Here is a 22,319-nt window from a genome sequence, read left to right as displayed (position 1 = left end):
CTTGGCTGGCAGGTGACGACAGTTAGCAGTGACAGAATGAGAGCCGGGAGCAGGACACCGCAGCGGGCTGGTGGGAAGAGGGGAGGGGACAGAAGCTCCGGCTCCTTGGCTGATGTGAACGTCATCACACTGATCACAACGCGACCAGGCGCTGCAGGATGAACCGTCTCACACTTGCCCTGATTTCCTCCTTCTTCTGCCTTCCCTCTAACTCGGCCCCTCCAGTTCAGCACTGAGGCACATTGGCTGGATGTTTTCACACCTACTCTGACCTCGTTGGAATGTAACCGCCTGACGTCCTTCAGCTCTGCAGACACTCACTGAGTGAGTGACACAGGACGGTAAGTAACTCTTGAAAAGTCATAAGGTGAACTAGACAAGACCCTTTTGTGAATTTAGAGCCAGAAGATGTGAATTCAAGTCCCAACTTGCCCGCTTAGAAGCCATATGACTTCAGATAAATCCTGATCTGACTCCGTCTGTTCCTTTCTGTCCTGAAGCACAGCCATTGTGCTAGTTCATATCAATGGATTATTGGGATGATCAATGGGTAACGCTGTACATATGAATGTTCTGCAGGCCGCAGGACTGCGCAACGTATAAGTGTATTGCGAGGCTTGCTGTATGCATGCACGCGCGCACACGGGCTCACTTACCCTGCATGGTAAGAACGGCCAGTGCACAGGTGTCCTCCACAGGGGTGAGAAGGGTGCATCTACAGTGGCTGATGCAGGGATGTAACCCCTGTCCTTTCCACCAGAAGCCTTGCCCATCTGTTCAGAAGATGCCACCCATCGGACAATCAAGCCCTTGAGCTAACACTCACTCTACCAAGCCGGAGAGATGTATAGGGAACACTCAGCGAGCTCATGCTGAGCCTGGGAACCACTGCACTCAACCCAGAAGCCTGACGATTCTGCGGGGCACTCCCAGCCAGATAACAACCAGGCTGTCTCCTCGCAAGGCACCCTCGAGCCAAATTTCCTGACACATTTAGTCAAGGACTCTCACCACCTTATGGAAGCCAGGAGCATACACCTGACTGGTTCTTCTCAGGTGAACACCCGGGGGCAGGCCTCTCCAGCCCCTTTCCCAGAAGTGTATTTGGTACTGGAACCGGCTGAACTGTATACACCCCTATGGTAGGAAACCTGGCCCATGCAGGGAGCCATTTTCTCCCTCCACCTGGCAGGCGTATCCTCCATTTTAGGAGCCATCAACTTTATTACTACAATCATTAACATAAAACCCCCCCGCCCGATCTCAACACCAAGCACCACTCTTCATATGGTCTGTCCTAATTACAGCCGTACTCCTTCTGCTATCACTTCCCGTCCTGGCCCCCGGAATTACCATACTACTGACCGATCACAACCTAAATACTACCTTCTTTGACCCCGCAGGAGGAGGAGACCCTGTCCTATACCAACATTTGTTCTGATTCTTTGGCCACCCCGAAGTCTGTATTATCATTTTACCTGGATTCGGAATCATCTCCCACATTGTTACCTACCACTCAGGCAACAAAGAACCCTTCGGCTACATGGGCGGGTGTGAGCTGTAATATCAATCGGCTTCCTGGGCTTTATCGTGTGAGCCCACCACATATTTATAGCAGGTCTGGACGTCGACACACGGGCCTACTTCACCTCCGCTGCTACAATCATTGCCATTCCCACTGTGAAAACATTCACAACTATTGGTATGTGCCAGGTACCACAGGCGAGGCCCTAAGGATGCAAAGACAACATATTCCCTGTCTCAAAGTGCTCACGGCCTCGTGCACACACAGGCAAACAGGTGAGTGCTGGATCACAGGTATGAATGGGTGAGCAGGGTGCTAGGGGAGCCATTAGAGGACGAGGAGGAGTAAGGTTACCAAATCTGGAGGCGAGGTGAGGTTTTCCTGGAAGAAATATTAGAATTAATCCTTAAAGGACAAACGAAAATTGGCCAAAGACAAGGATTTCTCTAAACAGAGGGAACAGTACACGCAAGGCAAAAATGAGAAAGAATGTTCTGGAAACAGTGGCAGAGATGAGACGAGATGTAAAGGGGACACATCAAGGAAGACCTTGTTGTCTGTAGGGAGAAGCTGGAGACCAGTCCTGCAGACCAGTGGCTCAGTCTTTGGGGATCCCAGAGCACTCTGATAATCTGAGGAGCTCTGGTGCTAACCCCAAGAAAATGAAGCAACGGCCATGCACTCACGTACGCCCACTTCCTTCCCTGCCGGCCTGGCTCTGCAGCTCTGCTCCAGGAAACAGGAAGTGGCTGTGGAGCTCCCGCACTGGGGACATGGGATGAGGGCTGTGTTGGGGAGTGTCGGCTCTGGCAGGAGCTGAGGAGACTATATCATGCTGAGGTGGGTCCAGGGACCAGTAGCACAGGGACATTATCTAGTCATGAGATGGTGAGAGTCTGAACGGAAGTCGTGGCAGGCACCCAGAGGGCACGGACTGGCCCCAGGACAAGCCCTCGGAGTGGCTGATGCACCAGGACGGGAGGGGTAGCCTCATTGTTTGGTCTTTGGGAGCAGGTTTTGGAAAAGAAGAAGCAGAGTTCAGCCTGGGTGTGTGGAGCTGGGGGTGCCGGCAAGCCACTCCCAGAGAGGGACATGCAGGAGGCAGGTGAGTGACCATGTCTGGAGCTCCCCAGTCACTCTGGGCTGCAGACAGAAGTCTGGATATCACTGCAGGCAGGGACCAGTCCAGTGATGTGAGCAGACGAGCTCGGCAGTCTGAGCAGCACAGCGGAATGCTAAGGCCTCAGAACGAGCACATGACGTGAGCACAGGCTTAGAAATAGAAATGTGTAGCATCAAACCCACGAATGCACCAAGATGGTCTCAAGAGGTGAGCAAAGGGACTTCCTGGAGAAAGACTGAAAGAAGTAAGCTAAAAATCACTCTGAAAAACACTCCAAAGTCACAGAGAGGAAAGCAAAGCAACAGAGAAACTGCTGTGTCTGCACTGTTCTGTATAGATTTCAGAATGCTGTTTGATCATCTACAGGGTAACGTTCGGTATCTGATCATCTATAGGGTGATACTAGCGTGATTGTTACCATATCATTGCCCTGATTTTACGAAATCGGAAACCCACAGAGGCCGAATGACCGGCCCAAGGTCACATGTCTGGTGCACAATAGAATAACAACTGGAGCCCAGGGCTCCGGGGACTGCAGAGCACGTGAGGCCGCCTGCACCAGAGCGTGGAAAAGAGCTGGGGAGACGAAAAACACAGCACTAGGGTGGGAAAATGCCTTTCCTGCACTGTCTCCCTTTAAAAACCACACTTAATTGAAACTTCTAACAACTAAAGACAAATGTATATCCTTTCTGTAAAGGAATATAACTGATACCAGGGGACAAAACTTATACTGAAGAAAAGGAGAAGGAAAAGTTGTTAGGAAGACCTTTGTGTTCAGAACCTTTATTCAGTTACGTTGAGTTTGTAGTGATGAAGATTATCCTATGCCAAGTACTCGCCGTGGAGAATAGCTCCACATGAGCTGCCAGGGCTCAAGCGAGATGCTGACTAACGATGGCACGTCATGCACACCACGTGCCGCTGCAGAAAATGAATCAGTGTGCACAGGCCTAATCAGAGGGATGTCATACAAGGTTTTGACAAAACAGTATTAACTCTCATAATTTAGGCTCCATAAATAAATGTGCGACACAGCAAAGGTAAGTGCTCACTGACTGAAGACGAGCAGGGAAATATCTTGCCCTTTTTAGGGTTCCTGAAATACACCCAACACACTCCAGGCTCTGGTTTTAGCCCAGTGTCACTACGTCCCCCAAAGGGTCAAGGTCAGAGATAGTCTGCCTCCAAAAAGAGGTAAACAATTCTGTACAGCGACAAGATACCAAAACTCTTTCCAATATGAGCCAATCAATCATTGAATGTGTGTGAGGTTTTGTGTGCATTTCTGACCTCAAAGTTTTTCAAGGACTTCTTGATGAGAAGCAAGGTGACATGAAAGTCATGTCCTGGGTCTTGTATTCTATGCCTGGGCACAAGGCTTGGAGAATTAACCTGTGTGTGTGAAGGGCTGTAATCAAAAGAAAGTGTCCTTACATAAAAAGTATCAGAGATGGCATTATTGGAGTAAAGAGAATCATACTCTGTGGACTTCCAAGTGTCATGTACAAATTAAATCAACAACTATTTATTGGGCCCTTTCTAGGTGGAAAGCACTAAGCTGTACTCTACAGGTGACACAAAGAAGCAAAAGCTTCCATCTCCATCCTCAGAAAACCCATAAGCAGAGGACAGGTGGCTGCCAGAGGCGCAGTGAGGATGGGGATGAAATGGGCGAAGTGGGTCAAAAGGTACAACGTTCCCATTACAGATGAAGAGGTGCTGGGGGTGTACTGTACAGCACCATAAGCACAGTTAACAATGCTCTGTTGTGTATTTGAAAGTTGCCACAAGAGTGGATCTCAAAAGGTCTCACCCCAGGAAAACCCAATGTGTAACTAGTGAGGTACGGATGTTAACTACAGTTATGGTGGTGATCATTTCACAACACATACAATGACCGAATCGTTATGTTGTGCACCAGAAACGAATGTCATATGTCAATTACATCTCAATTAAAGAAACACTGATGAGCCCGTTAGAAAAGACATTTAGATGATGGAAGCTTAAGATATAATACACGGTTCAGAGAGAAATAAAAGAGGATGAGCAAAGTTCAGATCATATGGATGGTGAATGCCTCTTCTGAATTGGCGGCACCGTGCTTTTCCCAGCCCTCGTTTTGTCAGCTCTTAGGAGCAGCTGCGGGGAGGTGTCAGTGACCGACTCAGCTCCTGGCATGGAACCTGGAACGTAGCAGACCCTCCGTAAATGGGAGGTATTTGTTATTACTATTATTCGAATAGTACTACCGACTTCTGCTGAATTAAATGCCTCCCAATAGAGCCCTATTGTAAGCATAGCCCTCATCCTTCCTCTCTCAATTCTTATTTTTGGACACAAGGAAGATTACTGAAGGAAAGAAAGGTGTAAACTCGTGAAATCACTCTTTCCACGCCAACAAAGCTCAAACGCGGTGCTGAGCCCTGGGCCGCACCCCTGTCCCCCCACCTCAGACCGTCCCTTAACCCATTCACCAAATAGATGAGAAAAACACATGTAAATGCATCTTTCCACTGCAAAGCGCAAATGTAAGGTGTGGCTGTCACTATTGTCGCACTGGACGTTAGCCAGGTGGGCCCAGAACCAGCCCCAGCTCCTGTCCACACGACCTACGTGAAACATGGCCATGTTCTTCCCTCTAAGATCTTTGTTTCCTTCCATATAAAACTGGGGTGAAAATGCAGCTGATAAAATTAAACAGCAAAATGTATGCAAAGCCTCTGGCGTAGGCCTAGCATGTAGTTCGTTTGGGATTGCATTCGTTCTTTTCTCTTCTAGTCCCCAGGGACTTCTGCTCACTGACTTTCTGATTGCAGGCATTTACCTTCCACCCTGTAGAGTGGGGCCAGTTTCACTTCAGGATCCTCCATTCCCCGACATCTCCCACATAAACACAAAGCATTTTTTGTTAAGTGTTGAGGAATCTAAACTGCTTGCCACCTGGAAACCTATAGAAGGCATCAGAATTAGCAACCCCCCAACATGCTCCCTTGAGGAGCTCACCCCTATGACTAAAGGAGAGATTCCTTAGGATGGATATCATCTTCTCTATGATATTGGCTATTTTTACATTAGAAGCTAGAAGCATTCATATTCTGCCTCCCGTTGGTGTCCGGGCATCCTTATAACATGGGAACTGGAAGCCTTTATCTTTCCCCTGTTCCCACATACAGGATGGAACCTTCTTACTTGCTTTGCCCTGCTCCCTGGACACTGGGTTCTGAGAGCACGCAAGTGGGTGTACGTGGTACCCTGGCACTAAGCTATCAGAATGCCTGTGACAATCTGAGAACTTCTGACCCCAGGATGTAGTCACTGAATGTGTAATTCACAAAATGCTGAAAGCATAGAGGAAGAAGATGAGAGTCTCAGGTGGGACCCTTGAAAGGAATCATCAAAAGCCCCCCCCTTGATGGAACGTGTGTTGGCACAGTGCAGGGTGGGGGATAATTAAAAGGGGTTCTGAAAAGATACTGTGATGTGGAAAAACACTCCATCTATGTAGCTGCCAGGGACGTTTGGCCCGCTAAGTGGGAGGTGAGACATGGTAGCTCTTCTTTGAACTAAGACGTATCACAAGGTCAGAAACAGTAAGACTCTGAAACCCAACCTGACCCCCTTCCACCCCATGTTACCCACCATGTGGGGCAGCCATGGCTCAGAAGGATGCTGGCAGAGGGGGAAATTGACTGCTGGGGTGTCAACGATCTGTGTGCCCTAAGAGGGAAAGCCAACCAGGTGTTCAGCATGCCATCACTTCCACAGGCTGTTCAGAGGTATTACTGATGCTGATTCTGGAACTTTCAGGATTTTGAAGGGCAACCAAAGGCCCTTGGGGGCAATCTGGCACCCCCCCCCCCCACCCCGTTCCTGTTTCCGAGATGCAAACCCTGGTCTCAGTCTAATCTGGAAACTTTATTCCTAATTACACACCAAATCAACCTTTCCACTAGCATGCCCAAGTACTTCCTGGAAAAAATATGTGCCTTGAGGGTACTGCATACATTATAGGTAAGATTTTTATGGACACGTGCACATGGTGAATATATAATTATAGAATCCCAAAACCAAAATCTGGTTCTGGGAATAATTTAGTTGAGGCATGAAAATTTCACTCAGTGCTTAATTTTGTACTTTGTAATCAGGCATCACCCATTCCTCTCCGGGTAATTACTACGTTGTTTGTCTCTCACCATCACCAGCAAAAGCCCCGATTCTTTAGTTGGATGTTAAAGGTGGAACCATAGCCTTCAAAATGCACCAATGCTTTCCATAGCGCCGGCAGGTCAGCTGGGGCCCCGGCGTGTTCATTCACGGCAAAGTGTGTGAGGTGGAGTGAAACGGGACAGGGGACAGGTGTGCCTGGGGAGCTTGAGGGATTGGCAGGACAGTGGACATGTGCAGTTTGCCTTCAGGACGAGCATGCAGCTGCCTGTCTGAGGCAGGAGGCAGCGATGGGGACAGCATACAGCCCATCTCCCCAGCTGCAGCCATAAGCTGGCCTTCTGTGCGAACCAACAAGATTGGGGCAGGGGGACGAGGCGGAAGCCAAACTCGTCTCAAAACATAATAATGAACCGGGGCGTTCTACTGAAAGGTCAGAGCAGGCTTATGTCTAGAAGCTGACTGGGATGTGGTCACAGGCTCAGAGATGTGGGTTTGTAACCGGGGAGGCTGTGACAGGAAATAAACACAGAGGTGGCATCCGTAGGAGGCACAAGGACACATTCCAATTACCAGGTAGCTCAGTGGACTGTGAAGTATAATAAAGCACAGTGGACCTTTACACAATACAGAGGTCTGTGGGGGGCCGGGGTGCAAGCTGGCCTGACAGAAATGTGCCTCAGTTTCACGCATGACTAACGGGGAGTCCCTGAGGTCCCTCGGGGCCACACACGAGGGCGTCACAAGCTGATTGTCCCCGTGGTGCTAAGAACGAGTTGACAAAGCGATGTTTTACTCTCTGCTTTACTTAGTTTTCCCAGAATGCTCACATCGCTGACTACCTAGAAGATTCTTATTTTAATTTTGTGCATCTCAAATCATAGCTGAAGCAGTCTAATGAAAATGCACTTTGCCGAGGAGCCCATCGACTTAAAGTGTGTTTCCCAAAGTCTGTAGCATGGAGCACAGGTCCTGCGGGGTGTTACTATAACTGCTGGTACTTGGGAACAATGTTAAAAACAAAGGTTGCATAGTACAAGCGTATGAGAGCAAAGGCCTGTGTGTCTTGTTAACAACTATGCCCCTAGTTCTAGAAGATGCGACAGGCCCTCAATTAAATATCTGCTATATTAATAAGTAAGGGTATAAATGATCAAAACTGGGGAAAGACTAGAATATAATCACATAAGGTTAACCAGATCCCTTTACTGCACGTTTCCCCAGAGCCTATTCAGCACTGAGGAGCACAGTGAATCTGCAAGACGTCACCTAGTTGGCATGTTTCCCAAATATAATGCACCACAAAAACCTCTCAGATCACCTGGGAGACTAGTGTCAAACAGACCACACTAAATTAACCATATTTAAACTCTGAGGACCATTCTTCTCCAGGCAAAATTGCACACACCGTTTTTAACGGTACCTTGCAACAGCGATGATTAGCTCTAATGCTATACGTTTCTGAAATAATATCCTAAAATTATTTTAAATGTACATAAGTAGTCCATTCCAGTACTCTAGCTACTTATCGATTGATCAATCGATAGAGAACTGGAGAGAGAGAGAGAGAGAGAGAGAGAGAGAGAGAGAACATCACGTGTGTTACTTACTCCTCCAGGGTCTCTCATTCTGGCAATTATTTTGGTTCCTGACAAACAGTTTTGGCCTATACTGGTTTATGGGGGGGCAAGCAAGTAAAAGCTTCATACCTGCCACTACAAAAAACAGGGGAACAGTATGATGCTGGCTATTCCAAAGTAGGTCATCACCAGGGCTCAAGGAGCCTTCAAGCATGTAGTCAACGGGGAAAATAAAACGTAATTATCCACCAGCAGTAGGCACTGGTGACAGTCCGGGCACGTTATGGAAGGCATGAAAGCCGCACTCAGTCCAGGGCCTGATGGCTGCTGGAGGAAGAGTTGAGTGTGACAAGGGTCACAGCACACGTTGGGAGAAATCAACCCTTACAGGGATGAGACTGTCCCCAACTCCCAGCCTACATGGCTCGGACCCCCGCTCCAGGAGTGAACTCAGTCGAGTACTTCTACGAAACCAATGCCTTGAGACCTCCACACCCCCGAGCTAAATCAGCTCACGGGCAGTGGAAGCTTGTCACGGGAAATCGTTCTCAAGTTCCTGTCTCAAATCTTTGCTCTCGTTTCCCGTGTATCTGACGAAGGGCTCATGCAGTTTCAACTCACCCCGCCCTTTGCAGCCAGCAGAATGACAGCACTGCAGAGATGCAAATTTCTCATTTTTTCAGGGGCCTGATGGGGACAGCCAGGCCAGGTAACTACATGAGCAAATAAACAGTGGAAGCAGGAGATCACAACGTATCTCAAGAATGCAAGCACAAGAAAGTTCATGTTTGTTATAAACTTATTCGGTAGAAAATCTAGAGTTTTTCTGAGCAAAGACATTAACATGAAGACAAAAGTCACGTTTAGCTCATAGGACACGTTTTCTCCTCTATTAAACTGTTCTATAGTAAATATTAAACAGCATATAAACACAGTGTCCTGGTATTTGAGCATTTGAAAGTCAATAGTAAAAAGCATGTCAACTGAAAGGGCAATCGCACCCCCTTACACCAGATGACGACACAAAAGAGCTGAATCAGCCACTGCGACACCGCACAGAGTGAGAAACGGAGCCTTGAGGAAGGGCACCCTGAGCCGACAGGAGCAGCTGGCTCAACATCTGCACGGGCCACGGGGTCACGGGCGGAAGCGGCAGGGGCTGCAACAGGCTATGATGCTGCCCAATGGAAAGGCCCCTTGAGAAGCCAGGGGACACGTGGGACGCTGTCTCCACAAAACAGAATGAGAGAATTGTAGCAACACAACGGACCAGTCACAGCTGGTGACCGTCGGCCTTGTTCCAAGAAAGGAAATGTGCTAACTTACCCTGAAGTCATCATGGGGTCCTGTCCCAAAGCCCCCAAACGTCTTCCAGGGACAGTCCTTGATCTGCACTGCAATCGGCACGTTTTCTCCGAACACACTCTCATTATTATGATAATTATGTATTATCAGAATACGGGTAATATAGATCATTGCATATTATCTGGATTGCTCCAAACCCCTACCTAAACATCCTATAATTTATCATATAATAAATAGCGATTAATAATTATTTACAGTCCACTGTTTTAGTATGGAGATCTTTATGCCAAAGCAAATCAGAGGGCAGGAATGAGGCTGCCCGTCGTGGAGACCGTGTCACCACCTCACCATGAATCTGGCTGGCCACACCCTCTGATGTCTACGACCCCCAGGAACTGTGGACTGGAGTCGAGCCTTCCGGGGCCCAAGCAGAGTGACGGCAGAGACACTGTCGCATGGTCAGCCTGCTCCCAGAAAAGGAAAGGGGCTGACAGGGCAAGCACGGCACTCAGTATCCTGGTTGAATCACTTCTGACCTCACAGACCCGCACGGGTCTGGGGCCATGACAATGGCCCCTGCTATTGGACATGGGGTGCTTGAGGCCACGACTGTGCCCAAGACATCTTCCTGCCCCTACACACACGTGGTCACAAAGTAGGTATCCGATAAGTACTTGCTGAATAAATGGGTAGGCCAAGAGTTTTAGCAGTTAGGAGCATTTTGCATAAAAACAAACAAAATATAGTTTCATTTGATCTTGTAAAAGGTTTAGTACCAAAATCATAACCACAGATATAAATGACGATGCTGTGAATAATTGCCCCCTTTCACTCCATTGTCCCTAATGAGCCATCAAAAAAATAAATCAAGGGTGTCTTTTTCACTCCCTCATTAATAACCACATCTGTGATCGTTTAAAGGCATGTCTCCTTCACCCGTGGAAACTCTGCGGTCAGCTTCACCGAGAATCTGACAGGGGCTGATTTCTCTTGAGCAGAATATCTGCCTGGGAAAAAGAGTTTGGTCTCACTTTCAAATGATTGCTTGACTTCCTCCAAAATTATCTATCTGAAGAAGAAGGAGAAACATTTCTTCGATAGAGAATTTTTTAAAGCGAGTCTATCTCGGGAGGATCTTCTTCTGAAACCTATGCAATCCGGCACTCTTTTCCTGCCAAATCCAAATGCCATTCTGAAGAGTGAAGAGATCACCAGCTGAGTTATAAAATTCGGTTTTTACGTATGAAAAGCCACTTCTTAGAAATTCAGAACTATCTTCAGCTAATTCAAATTCAGAGGACATGCACAGCTCATATTTAAAAAATAAAGAAGTGAGCACCAACAGGAAGAATACTCATTATCCACACTGACAACAGTCAGATAATCGTGGCATGGATTTATAACCACATCAAAAGCAGCAGCGTGGGTCATCACCAGCTGAAGGGCAGGGAGACAGCGTGCCCGCACCACCGCTGGGAGCAGCGTGCCCCCACCCAGCAGCACCCAGCACCCAGCACCACCCCCAGCAGCACCCAGCACCCAGCACGGGTCAGCCCCTACAGTGGCTTCCAGGCCTCGGGTAGGCATTGCCCAGGGCTGCCCTACCCCCGCCCCCCTTGCCTGTCTCTCACTTGCTCTGGTTCTGGCCGTCCAGGCCTGCCTCTGACCTTGGCTCCCACACCTGCACGCGTTCTGTCTGAGCCAAGAGTCCCTCCGCTGGAGCCCTGAGCCTGCTGCTCAGCTAGGGCGCAACCAGTCCCTGGGGGGACTAGGAGACCGAGCTTCTATTCTAAGTCGCTTCTCTCCTACCAGCCAATGACGTCACTTGCCATTAGCAAGTCATGACCTCTCTGGGCTTGGGCTTTGTCATCCGCCAAGTGGGAAAACAGAAACACAATCTGATGGCAAAAACAAAAATGGCTAACTGATGAGGTGACTGGCAATGTGCAAAGCACTACACAAACTGAAATCATTGCTTTTCCTTAATTCCTTGCATGAGCCGTGTAATAGTCCTCTAATCTAACCTACAGGATGTGGTGTCTTCTCTCGCAACTCAGATTGCTGTGGTTCTTCCCCTCCTCACACACGAGGGTATGCAGGGCAGTGAAGGTCATGTGTAGCTTTGAAGGTCAGTCCCAATAGCCTTTGGAAACTGGGGTAACTCTGAGGTCACCAAAGGCCCTTGCAGACAGCCCTCCAGCAAGTAGGGGTTGCAGGATGGATTGCTCCCTCCAGGTCGCACGCTGGAAGCTGGGCATGAGGCCCGGGCACGAGATACAGCAAGGAGCCCTTCTCCTGAGCAGAAAGCCTGCCAAGCGCCAGGATCTGCCAGGCTGGGAGCTGCAGGGACAGCAGCAGCCGCCAATCCCCGAGCACAGGAGTGGTGCCCTTCCTGGGGCCTGTCCTGACAGATGAGGACATGGACCATTTCTCTGCATAAAATAAAGACTGCTTTTCAGCGCAGGGGAGGTCCCTGAGCATGCGCTATTTCCCAGGTACTGCCTGTCAGTCTGAGGACACTCAGAGGTCCCTAAAACTGTCCTAGGTAGTTGTTGGGGCTCCCTCCACTGGTAGCCAGAACTGACCCACTTACCGAGTGGTATAGAAAAAAGAAACTGAGGTGAGTTAAGCGAACCAGCTGGGACTGCGGCCACCTAGGAAGCTCTGTGCTGCAGCCCTGAGCCTCCCCTTGAATGCTTGGCCCCTGAAGACGCGTGTCCCGTGTGCACTGCCAGGTGTTAGGAAAACCTCTAACGCAAGTGTTCCATAGTCTTCAAGCCTTTCAAAGCCCAGACCTCTGTGCTGATGCCAAGACATAGGGGACCTGGAGCCTTGAACACTGCAACTTCGGGCCCTGAAGGTCAGCCCGACCCATCACCCTAAAAAACAACTATTAAAGTTTTTCATATTGTTTGCTGAACTTGTAATATGCACACTTCTTTTGAAAGGAAATAATGGGCTCAACCTTATAGAATTATAACATTATGGAACCTGAATCTCCTTCCAAGCAGCTTAAATGAAGCCAAAGTCCCAGGACGTCCAGGGAGAGCTGCTGGTCCACAGCTCTGAATTACGGGGAGGCCGGGGGGCCACACCATCCACCTGCAGATCACAGGCCGGGGAGTACTAACTGCTTCAGGCTGTCTTCATTCTCCCCTCCTTCCAAACCCACAGGGAAGCCTCCAGGTAATTTTGCATTTTATCTCAAAGTTTGGTGTTCCATTTTGTTCTGTTTTCATGAATCATTCCCTAGTGAAGTTTGGGGAAATACGGGAAAGTACAAAATGATTAGATGTTATGAACAGGTATGGTATGGTGTCTGGCTCTAGAGGATAAGGTTGAGGCTGCATCTTGTGGACTATTAACCTCCGTGGCAGTGTGTGTGGGGAAAGGCTTCCAGAGTGAAAACACAGCGGAGCAAGGTGTAGAGTTTCAGCAGAGAAATTATATTTTGTTCAAGTGAAGCATCATCTATCGTATCAATTGCAACTCATCAAAACCCCTTCATTAATAATGTTTAAAGAAAACATGGAAGTTTTGGTTTGGGGGCAGCAAAGAGAATAAGGGAGGTCCCAGTGTTTGCTACACACATTCACTGTGACTCACCCCAAACACGTGAGGGATGCCCTGGGCATTGCAGGCACTGAGAACACCCCCAAACACCCCCCTGTTCTAAGGCACAGTGGACCACACGTAGGCATTGCCCTGGAGACCATTCTAGACTAGAAGCTAGAAGAAAAAGCAGAATGAAAGAGTGATGAGACATAGGTACCCCGTTCCAGATGACAGAGAGGGAGTTATAAATTGCCTCTGACTCCAGCATGATCAGGAATGCCTCCAATAAGGAGACCACTCTGATGGGGCTTGTTGTGGAGGGAGGGGGGTGACGGAGCAGTCCAGGAGCCCCTGTCACAAAGACACACGGTGGGCATGGGACCCACGGGTTTGTTCTGCTGGAGTTTAGATGGACACAGGCTGGAAGGGAGGGTGGCAGGACTCTCTGCCGAGGCCTCGAGACTAAGAAGCTTCAGTTACGCCAATTACGTTGGTGCCATGGCTCGGGGCCCGCAAGGCTCCAGGCCAGCGGCTAAAGCCCCTCTACCTTCTGTATGGATGTGCTCTCACCCCGTTTTGCTTTTCCTTTAGTCCCTTCTGTTTTTCCCAGGCAGAGGTTTGGAAGCCTGCTCTGGCATGGCCCTGTTCTGCAGAAAACAGCACCTCCTACCCCCCAGTCAATTCGGAGAAGCCCTGTGTCTCGGGTCCTGTTGTGGTCAGTCTAGGTTCTGACGACTGACCAGTCATCAAGATTTAAATCAGAGGGACGGCTGGCTCACAGGGTTCTAGAAATAATGCCTTCTAAGACCTGCATCTTGTTCAGTTCCAAGCCAGGTGACACTTCAGGAAGTGGCAGACATGCACTGAGACATGCGCATTCGTGTGCCCCTAGGACAAATGGCACAGAGTCCTGAAAGCAGCAGGACACCTCTGGCAGCCAGAGACCAGAGGGGAAACCTCCCAGGGACCTGTCTCCCATCATCTCCGCCTGCCCTATATTTATTCTTCACCTAAAAATAAATTTTTAATAGTAGGGGGAAGACAGGATGTATTTTAGGTACTGTTAGAACAAAGAAAGAATTGAAAGGAATCCTATAATTTTAAACTAGGATACAAGAAGACAAACTCAGTGTTTATTTTCAGACATTACAAGATACTACTGCATTTAGGAGTCGTGGGTAAGAATTTATGGCGATTGTTTTACTCGAAACCAGCAAGCAGAACGGTCTACATCTGTACACCAGGACTCCCCCACCACACACCACTTTCTAAGAATAACGTGCCTCAAGCTGCAAGAACCGCTGTTTATAACACCAGCATGAAACCAGCTCAGTGGCACCTTTTTTTAGAGAAGGAGGCTGACACCACCACATTTATTTACTTCGGTGAACAACGTCCAAAGGAAGATTTCTAACTTCTCTGTTTCTTGATCCGTAAGTGCTCTTTAGTCCCTGGCAGATGACACCTGTTAGAATATCCTTCCTAATAAGACCATTGAACGGGCTTGCTTAATGTGTCAGATTTCAAGGAAAATTCCACCTTGAAACCTCTGCTGGTCTATAATGCACACACTGTGAGGCAGAAGCCATAAGGCTATTCTAGCTTTACCTTCAGTTCTGCAAATACTTGGGAGGGAAAACAGAAAGGACCTGGTTGAGGGGACCTCGGGAATTAACAACAAGAGAGGTAAGTGAAGGAGACTCCCTATAAATACAACTGCATGTCGGGAAAGGGGTTGGTTCCGATTATTAGTTTATTTGAAGTTAATCCGAGACCAATGGGCTGCAGGTGAGGCGCACAGAGCAATTCTGATGGAGGAACAGGGGCACGGCTGTCAGAGAGCAGACTGACACCGCAAGGAGGCTCTATCCGCACCACCACGCAACGCAGCCTCAGGACGACCTTCCACATTTTGAGTTCACAGAGCGGATTCACTGCGTATTATGTTCCCCCCTTGTTTGGTGGTGGAAAATGACTAATTATAAGAAAAGGACTCCGGCTACCCAGCGCCAGCGGAGCCTCCCAGAACATGAGCTCAGCGTAGTCTCACGCCCCCTCGTGGAAGGGAGGCTTCACTGCACCTGCTTGGGAGGCACACAGACAACCCACTACTGGCACCGCCTGGGGACTGAAGAGGGAAGTGGGACTCAGCCTAGGCCTCTCTGGCGCCAACGTCATTATCCTGTGAAACTTTGCTAACTTGCACGTCTACTTTTAAAATACCACCCAACGTTTAAAATACCGTTTCACTTTTTAAACGTGTAAGTGTATTTTAAAGATAAAAACATGAATCAGACCGAGAGGTCTGTGCCTGGAGTTGTGGAAGGAGTGTAGTCACCAGGCCCCAATGCATCTTGGACAAGACTCCTCCGATGGCTCTAGCTGCAGGTTCCACGACACTGACCAGCTTGGCAACACACACTTGGGCTGGCTTCCCCACGTGCCCACTCTGCTTCTGTTCCCAGCAATCACTTTCCACAAGAAGCCTCCTATATGCCCACCCTTGCCTCAGCTCTGCGTCCGTGGAGAAGCCAGGCCAGCACACCCAGTAAGCAGGGAGCTGGATCTCCCCAGGGCTTGGGCACACAGGCAGGACACAAGTTTTCGGTGCCATCCTTTTACTTAACACTTTCAGAGTAATTTTTCAAAATGGAACTCCATTATAAATAGCCTTCAAGTAGTTTCTCAAGCCTTTTTTTTCCCCCATCCTCCCTCATGTATCTGAAGTCCCAACGCAAATTATTTATGACAAAGTTAAAAAACCACACTGCTATTATTAAGAGAGTTGAGGGCTGGGAAGACAGAAATTATGTTTAGTTGGTAATAAAGCAGATCTTGGAGTTTCGTCTTGGAAAAATAATAGAAATTGAGAATTAAAAAACAAAACAAAAACCCACAGGCTTTTCAGTGATCTTGTTGTTGGATTCCTGCATCTCAGGGGAGGGGCAGCGGCAGTGAGGGGGGAGGCCCAGCATAGGGCAGCACCCCCTGCACTTGTCAGGGCCCAGCTTAGGGGGAACACTCTGTAGTCCTGTGTGCTAGACAGAGGCCTGGAAAAACCTGGCACCTTACAGGAATTAGTTCTTCGTTAAAATGACCTAAGCAGGTTAATAAATATCACCCAGTGCATTTTCTGGCAAAAACGTGGACGTTGCTTAGTGCCTCCCAAACCAGGTCTTCCCAAGGAGAAGAAACTAAGGCACACAGACGAGGAGGAGGCTGAGATGGGTCAAATGGAGGTAGAAGTGTTGGGCGATAGAGCCAGCCTTGTGAAAAACGGGCACATCTTAGAACAGAAGGAAACTGAAAACCAAGTAGCACTCCCATCGGGAGCACTGCCTTAGACTTCAGCGTTTCCTTAGGCTCTTTGGAGCCCAACGGGGAGCTGATCAAATCTCTGCAGTAGAGACCGCAGCTCAGAATCAGAGCCCCAGCAGCCGTCACCCCTATTGGCAGTGCGGTCCGAGGGGGCTCTCAGCCGGGCCAACCTGGACATTCTTTTTTTTAACTCCTTTCAGTAAATATATAGTTTTATCCATCTTTCCAGAACAGTTTCTTAACACAGGGTCAATAGATATGGATTTATGGCTTGTAGAAACAATTATATCCTTTGAGTATAAAGGATGTCACGGCAACAAAGAAACAACAGGCTTATCTAATGGGCTCTCTACTGTTCATTCAACCCTTAGATTTAAAAAAGAAAAAATGAAAACCAGGTACAATCCATTTGTTTCTCCACAAATCTAAGGAAAAATGGAACTACTTCATAAGATGACACAGCTGTCTAACATAACCACCCATTTTCTTTCCTTTCTGGTACTGAAATTCCATAAATGATACTGTGCATTCCAACATGGACTAAGCATTGTACTTAAAGGACATAAACAATCAGGTATAATGAAAAAGTGATGGCTATTACACAACAGAAAGTCTTTTTTTTTTTTCAATGCTATGAACTTCAAACCTAATTGACTTAAAATGCTTAGGCACAAACTCCAATGGTCAATGGCCAAACAAGGTGTTTAGTACAGGCACCCAGGGAGTATCAGGGGTCTCAGTGACTTCCGTGTAACAGGAAACCTTTTCCCGGGCCGTGCCTCCCTCATGGTAAAAATCCGAGCAGATACATGAGCCCTTCTGTCCCCTGAGGCTGATGAAAGGGCCCTCGGGTCAGAGAGAGATGCCATCCTGCACAGATGGAGACTCATTCTCTTGGAATAAGCAATTATAGACCAAGTGGCAGTCACTGCCCTGATACAAGCAGGTAATTATTCAGGGACGTCATTGCTTTGCACAGAGGGAAGATTAATAGAGAACATGGAGGTGAGAGGATGAAGGAAAATCTACTGGCCTTGGACTGAGATGGGTGGTTTTCCTTAGTTTTGCAGTTGGGAGGAATAGGAAATTAGCATCAGAGCCCCACAACAGTTCAAGCCCCTTTACAGCATCTCCTGCATGGCAGTTTTCTAAGAGGCCAACCATCTGTAGACACCTACACACACGCATATGTGTGCATACAGCTGCAGTCCTGCCTGGGTGACTGAGTAAATATGTATCTGCTTCTCAAATTCTGTAGCAGGGTTTCAGTCGATCTCGATGTCTTGGTCATCTTTACAATATCCCAAGTTAAAAAATCTCCTCACTGGGTTTTAGCCAATTCTGTGAACCTCATGAACACAGATGAACATGAGCAATAAAGATTCTGGTAGAGCGCTCTCTCTTAACAAATTTGAATGTAAAGACATTTCATTTCTGACGGTCCCACCACATGTACGGGAGGAAAGCAAAACCTAACTTAGCATGTGCTTACAAAGGTGGGATTTTAAAAAGCCAAGCTGTGGGCACATATGTGTTTGAGGTCAGGAAGGAGAGCCTGAGGTCCCTTCCATCTCTGTTAGTCTTGTAACTGCTCAGGGTTCCTGTGCATGTCCTTCTATGTGACCTTTCGGCACTCAATAAGGCTCCTTTGAAAACCTGGGAAGTAAGTAGCAATGAAGACTTGCAATCTTAAAATCCACTTATACCCAGGATAGAAAATTTCTGATCAAAAGTTACCCCTCATACTAATAACCTAAACTTACAGAATATGATGGAACGACCGTCATAATGTTAATGGAAGCCGGGAAAACACACAATATACCATTTTCTTCCTGAGGGGCTACTGGTTTTCTGGAGGGCAGCTGGTACCTTTCAACACCCACAAAATAAATGACAGGGTACCTTGAATGCCATTCCTGTGATTGGTCTGTTTGTCCTGTGATGCATGGATTCGCAAGACAGATGCCCCAGGAAATCCTCAAGCGCTGACTGGGGAGCAGACGTCACTGCCATCAGCAAGGAGAGACTAAAAGATACAAATATGGATGTCAAAACCCTAAGAAATAAGACATTACCAGATTCATTACGCTGCCTGACCAAGGGCTTCTGCCTAAAAATTACTTCAGTATTGATAACAAGGCTCAAAAAAGAAAACATTTTCAGAAGTGACAGGTGATTTGTTTGTTTTTTTTTAACCAGAGCCAGTCTCATGCGAATATTAGAATATCGGTGATCTAGTGTTCATGATTATCCTCCCAGAATGATGTGGATTCTTTTTTTTTTCCAAAATGTAAAAAGCATCTTGCTGGATTTATAAGTTAAATATAATCATGATAAAATTTTTGAGCAATATATAAAAGTTTAAATAAGTACAAGTCACCTAAAATGCCACTATCCTAAAGGAACCACCACTGATATTTGTTGAACATATTTCATACATTGCTCTAGAAACACACAGGCAAAAAAATGGAATTATATCACATATGACAATTTTATTTGTATTGCTTTTTTCCCAAAAAACTCAGTTGTTTGTCTTTTAAAGAAAAGAGAGAACATGCTTTGCAAATGTTTTTTCTAAGCCATGATCTATTTATGTTCTTGCTTTTACAGCTTCCAGATTTCTTGTCTTCCTTATAAAGGTTTCTTCAATTCCTAGTCATCTAAATTATGTTTAAGATTTAAATTTCTTGCATTTTCATTTACACTTTGAATTTATCTGAAATTTCATTTTGCATATGAAGCAAGAGTCTAATTTTATTTTCTTCTTGGTAAATTTTCATCTGTGCTGTAACCTTTATTAAGGAAATACTGTACATAACAATTGAATTAAAATACTAACCTTGTCACATATTAAATTCCCATATATCTGAGATCTGTTTATGGTTCTCTCTAATTTTTATTCTATTTGGTGCTGTGCAGTACATTTTAGTAACTGTCATTATTTTCTTATTTATCCTCAGGTATTTTTCTGCTGTAGAGAATGTTTAATTAAAATGTGGTTCTATTTAAGATTTCATCATCTATAATATATAAATTTTAGAGGAAATGGTTAATGATTTTCAGTAATTAAACATTTCCACCCATGGTCAGGTATATCTTTGTCCTTGTCAAAAAAAATTTTTTTCAACCCTCAAAAAATGTATAATTATTTTTCATGTAGATTCCTTATTAAAGCAATTTCTGAATATTTCATAGCTGTTTCTATTATTGTGAATTAAATTTTCCACATTTCCATGTTTAGCTGGTAATTGTTAATGGTTAAGAAACTATTAATTTTTATATGTTAATCTTTTATTTGTCTTTTAAAGTCAAGCTTCCTGGATTTTCTTTTAATAAAATCTTATCTCCAGCCAAATGAAATATTTTGCTTTTTCTTGCCATAATTCAAGAAGCAACAGTGTCCCATTAGGACCCTGATACTCATTCTGGGGTCTCCCATTTTCCCACGCAAGAGGAGCTGCATGCAAACAGTTCAGAGACTTTCTCTCTCTCTCCAGCCAGGGCCGCAGTAACATCCATGGTTCCTGCCTTTGCCAGGATCACCAGGTGCAAGGCAACTGGCTTTCCCAGAAACCACTGGGAACATCTGCCACTCCACACCCAGGCTGCGTGGTTTCAAACAGTCTTTGTATTCTTCCCCCAAAGTTACTCTCCCGTGCTCACCTCCTAGGAAGTGAGATCCACAGAGGAGCAGAGGTCCTCTGCTGGAATGGGACATGAGCCATGTACAGTAGATGCACTGAGGCCATCACAATTCATGATGAGAAACTGGGGGCCTGCACGCAGCTCTCTGTCACAAATTCTGGCCTTCCAATCTTCCCTTTTACCAGTAAAACCTACTCCTTAACTAATACCATGTTAATTCCACACTGAATTTACCCTGACTTCCTTATGACAGGAGGCAGCCCAGAAGGAGTCCTCCTGTGAAGATGCTTTATTTGCCAACCTGTATAGCAATTGTTTAATTTTCTTTCTCCTGTGAAATTTAGTAGAATCAGCAAAACAATTTAAATAACGGTGTTTTCGTTTAATCATTCATTTTCAAGTACTTGTTGAAAATGAATAATTTTGTCTCTGATTAAAAATCACTCTATGACTTTACATTTTAGTTATTAACAATTATTTTTGGAAAGGTATTTCAATATATGTAAGTTGTCTATTTGTATCTTACTCTGTTTTTATTCTATCAACACACTAAAATTAAGAAGTATTTTTATTGTGTCATATCAAATACTTTTTGGGCCACTCCTTCCACAACTATTTGACTTGGAAAAGGTGGTCAATAGTGAATAATTGGGAAAGGGGGGCATTACGGATACATGCAAACTTCCACCTTCCCAGAATCCTCAAGGTATATGCTTCTACAAATATTCATGTATCCCATAGGTAGAGACAGATAGGAAAGTCACACCAGCAACAACAGAAATGTAGTATATAAATGTTGGACTGAAGAAAGACTACTTAAAAAGAGAGGGTAAAGATAGAGACCCTTCATGATTTACGCAGAAGAATTAGGTAGGAAATGTTTGTTTAAAAAAACTATAGACTTTGCATTATTGTCCCATTTGTGCAGATTCCAATAAACCATATATAATCTCTGAGTATGACAGAGCTATTCCCAATAGGCCATGCCTCAAATTTGCAGCGTATTTTATTCAGGGGTTTTATATTGCATGTGGTTTCTAATTTAGACCTCCAAAGTCACTTAATTTCCACAAAGGCTAATACTTAGCTGATAATTGCTAGCACAACATGCTAAGTCACTATCTGTAAGAAGACAGAAAAACCAGGAACACCGTCTGACTGCTTGTTTTTGCTCAGAGATCTTACTTCACCCTTTAATCCCATCCATCATTTCTCTGTGCCTTTTCATGAGCTAGAACAGTCACCTGTTACCCAGAACTGACTAACATCCTTCGATTTTCATCTGGAATTCAAAGAGAAGTCATCTGTCATGAAGAATAAGTGAAATTTAATCAGTTTCAAATTCCTCATATTTTTAAGGTTTGAGCTGCCACTTGTCCTGTATGTCTATGATATAAAACCCTAGCTATCCTGGTTGCAAATATTTTATGACTTTGAACCACATGTGCAGCCTTAGAAGACAACAGGTTGCCAAAGGGACCTGTTTCAGCTTCCATTATTATGATAGTGAGCATTGCCTTTCAGACCCTAGCAATCAAATAGCCAGACAGCTTTTTAAATTTGAAAAAGCTGAGGACAGTTTCTTTGTTCTCAATAGAACCGGGTTCTCTTTGGACTAGAAAAGCAATCCTAGGACACTCGGTGGGAACCCAAGCTAAACAACGTGGCCTCCTGAACTCACTGGGCAGCAACAGATTCAGTCAGAGTTGGAGAATGTGTGGTCAGTCAGGCAAGGAGCTGAGGCGATCAAGATTATAATTTAACCACCAACATCAGTGGCTGACCAGTGTGATGGGGAGTGGGTCCTAAGCAAGGTGAAAGCAAGGTGGCTCTCAGCGAGGTGGATCGCCGAAGCCCTAACCCGAGACGAAGAGCTGAGCAGGCAGCCAGCGGCTGAGCACCATGGACAGCTCCCACTGCGCCGGCCTGTCAAGCTGACTCCTTTGGCCCTGCCGAGTCTGCAATGGCAAAGCAAAGCCCCTGAGAATTATTTCACAGTCCATCTCTCTCCAGAGCAAGTGTTGGTCCACAACAAAGGACCTACTCCTCCTCCACAAGGATCCTCAGTTGAAAAGCTGAGTGGCTGATTTTCAGGACCAAG

The 22,319-nt window shown here is 46.3% G+C and overlaps 1 long non-coding RNA gene across 1 annotated transcript in view; it reads right to left on the bottom strand.

Moving 5' to 3' along the window:
• Positions 1 to 22,319, bottom strand: part of LOC141573125 (uncharacterized) — a 521,122-nt gene that overhangs the window by 474,543 nt on the left and 24,260 nt on the right. The window contains exon 2 of the long non-coding RNA XR_012498699.1: positions 18,476 to 18,599. This is a non-coding gene — a long non-coding RNA (uncharacterized LOC141573125). The remainder of the gene's footprint in view (positions 1 to 18,475; positions 18,600 to 22,319) is intronic.

The sequence above is a fragment of the Rhinolophus sinicus genome, linkage group LG09, assembly GCF_036562045.2.
Source record: "Rhinolophus sinicus isolate RSC01 linkage group LG09, ASM3656204v1, whole genome shotgun sequence".
Taxonomy (NCBI): Eukaryota; Metazoa; Chordata; class Mammalia; order Chiroptera; family Rhinolophidae; genus Rhinolophus; species Rhinolophus sinicus.
The sequence above is the reverse complement of the archived record's forward strand: the minus strand, read 5'-3'. Positions and strand labels throughout refer to the sequence as shown.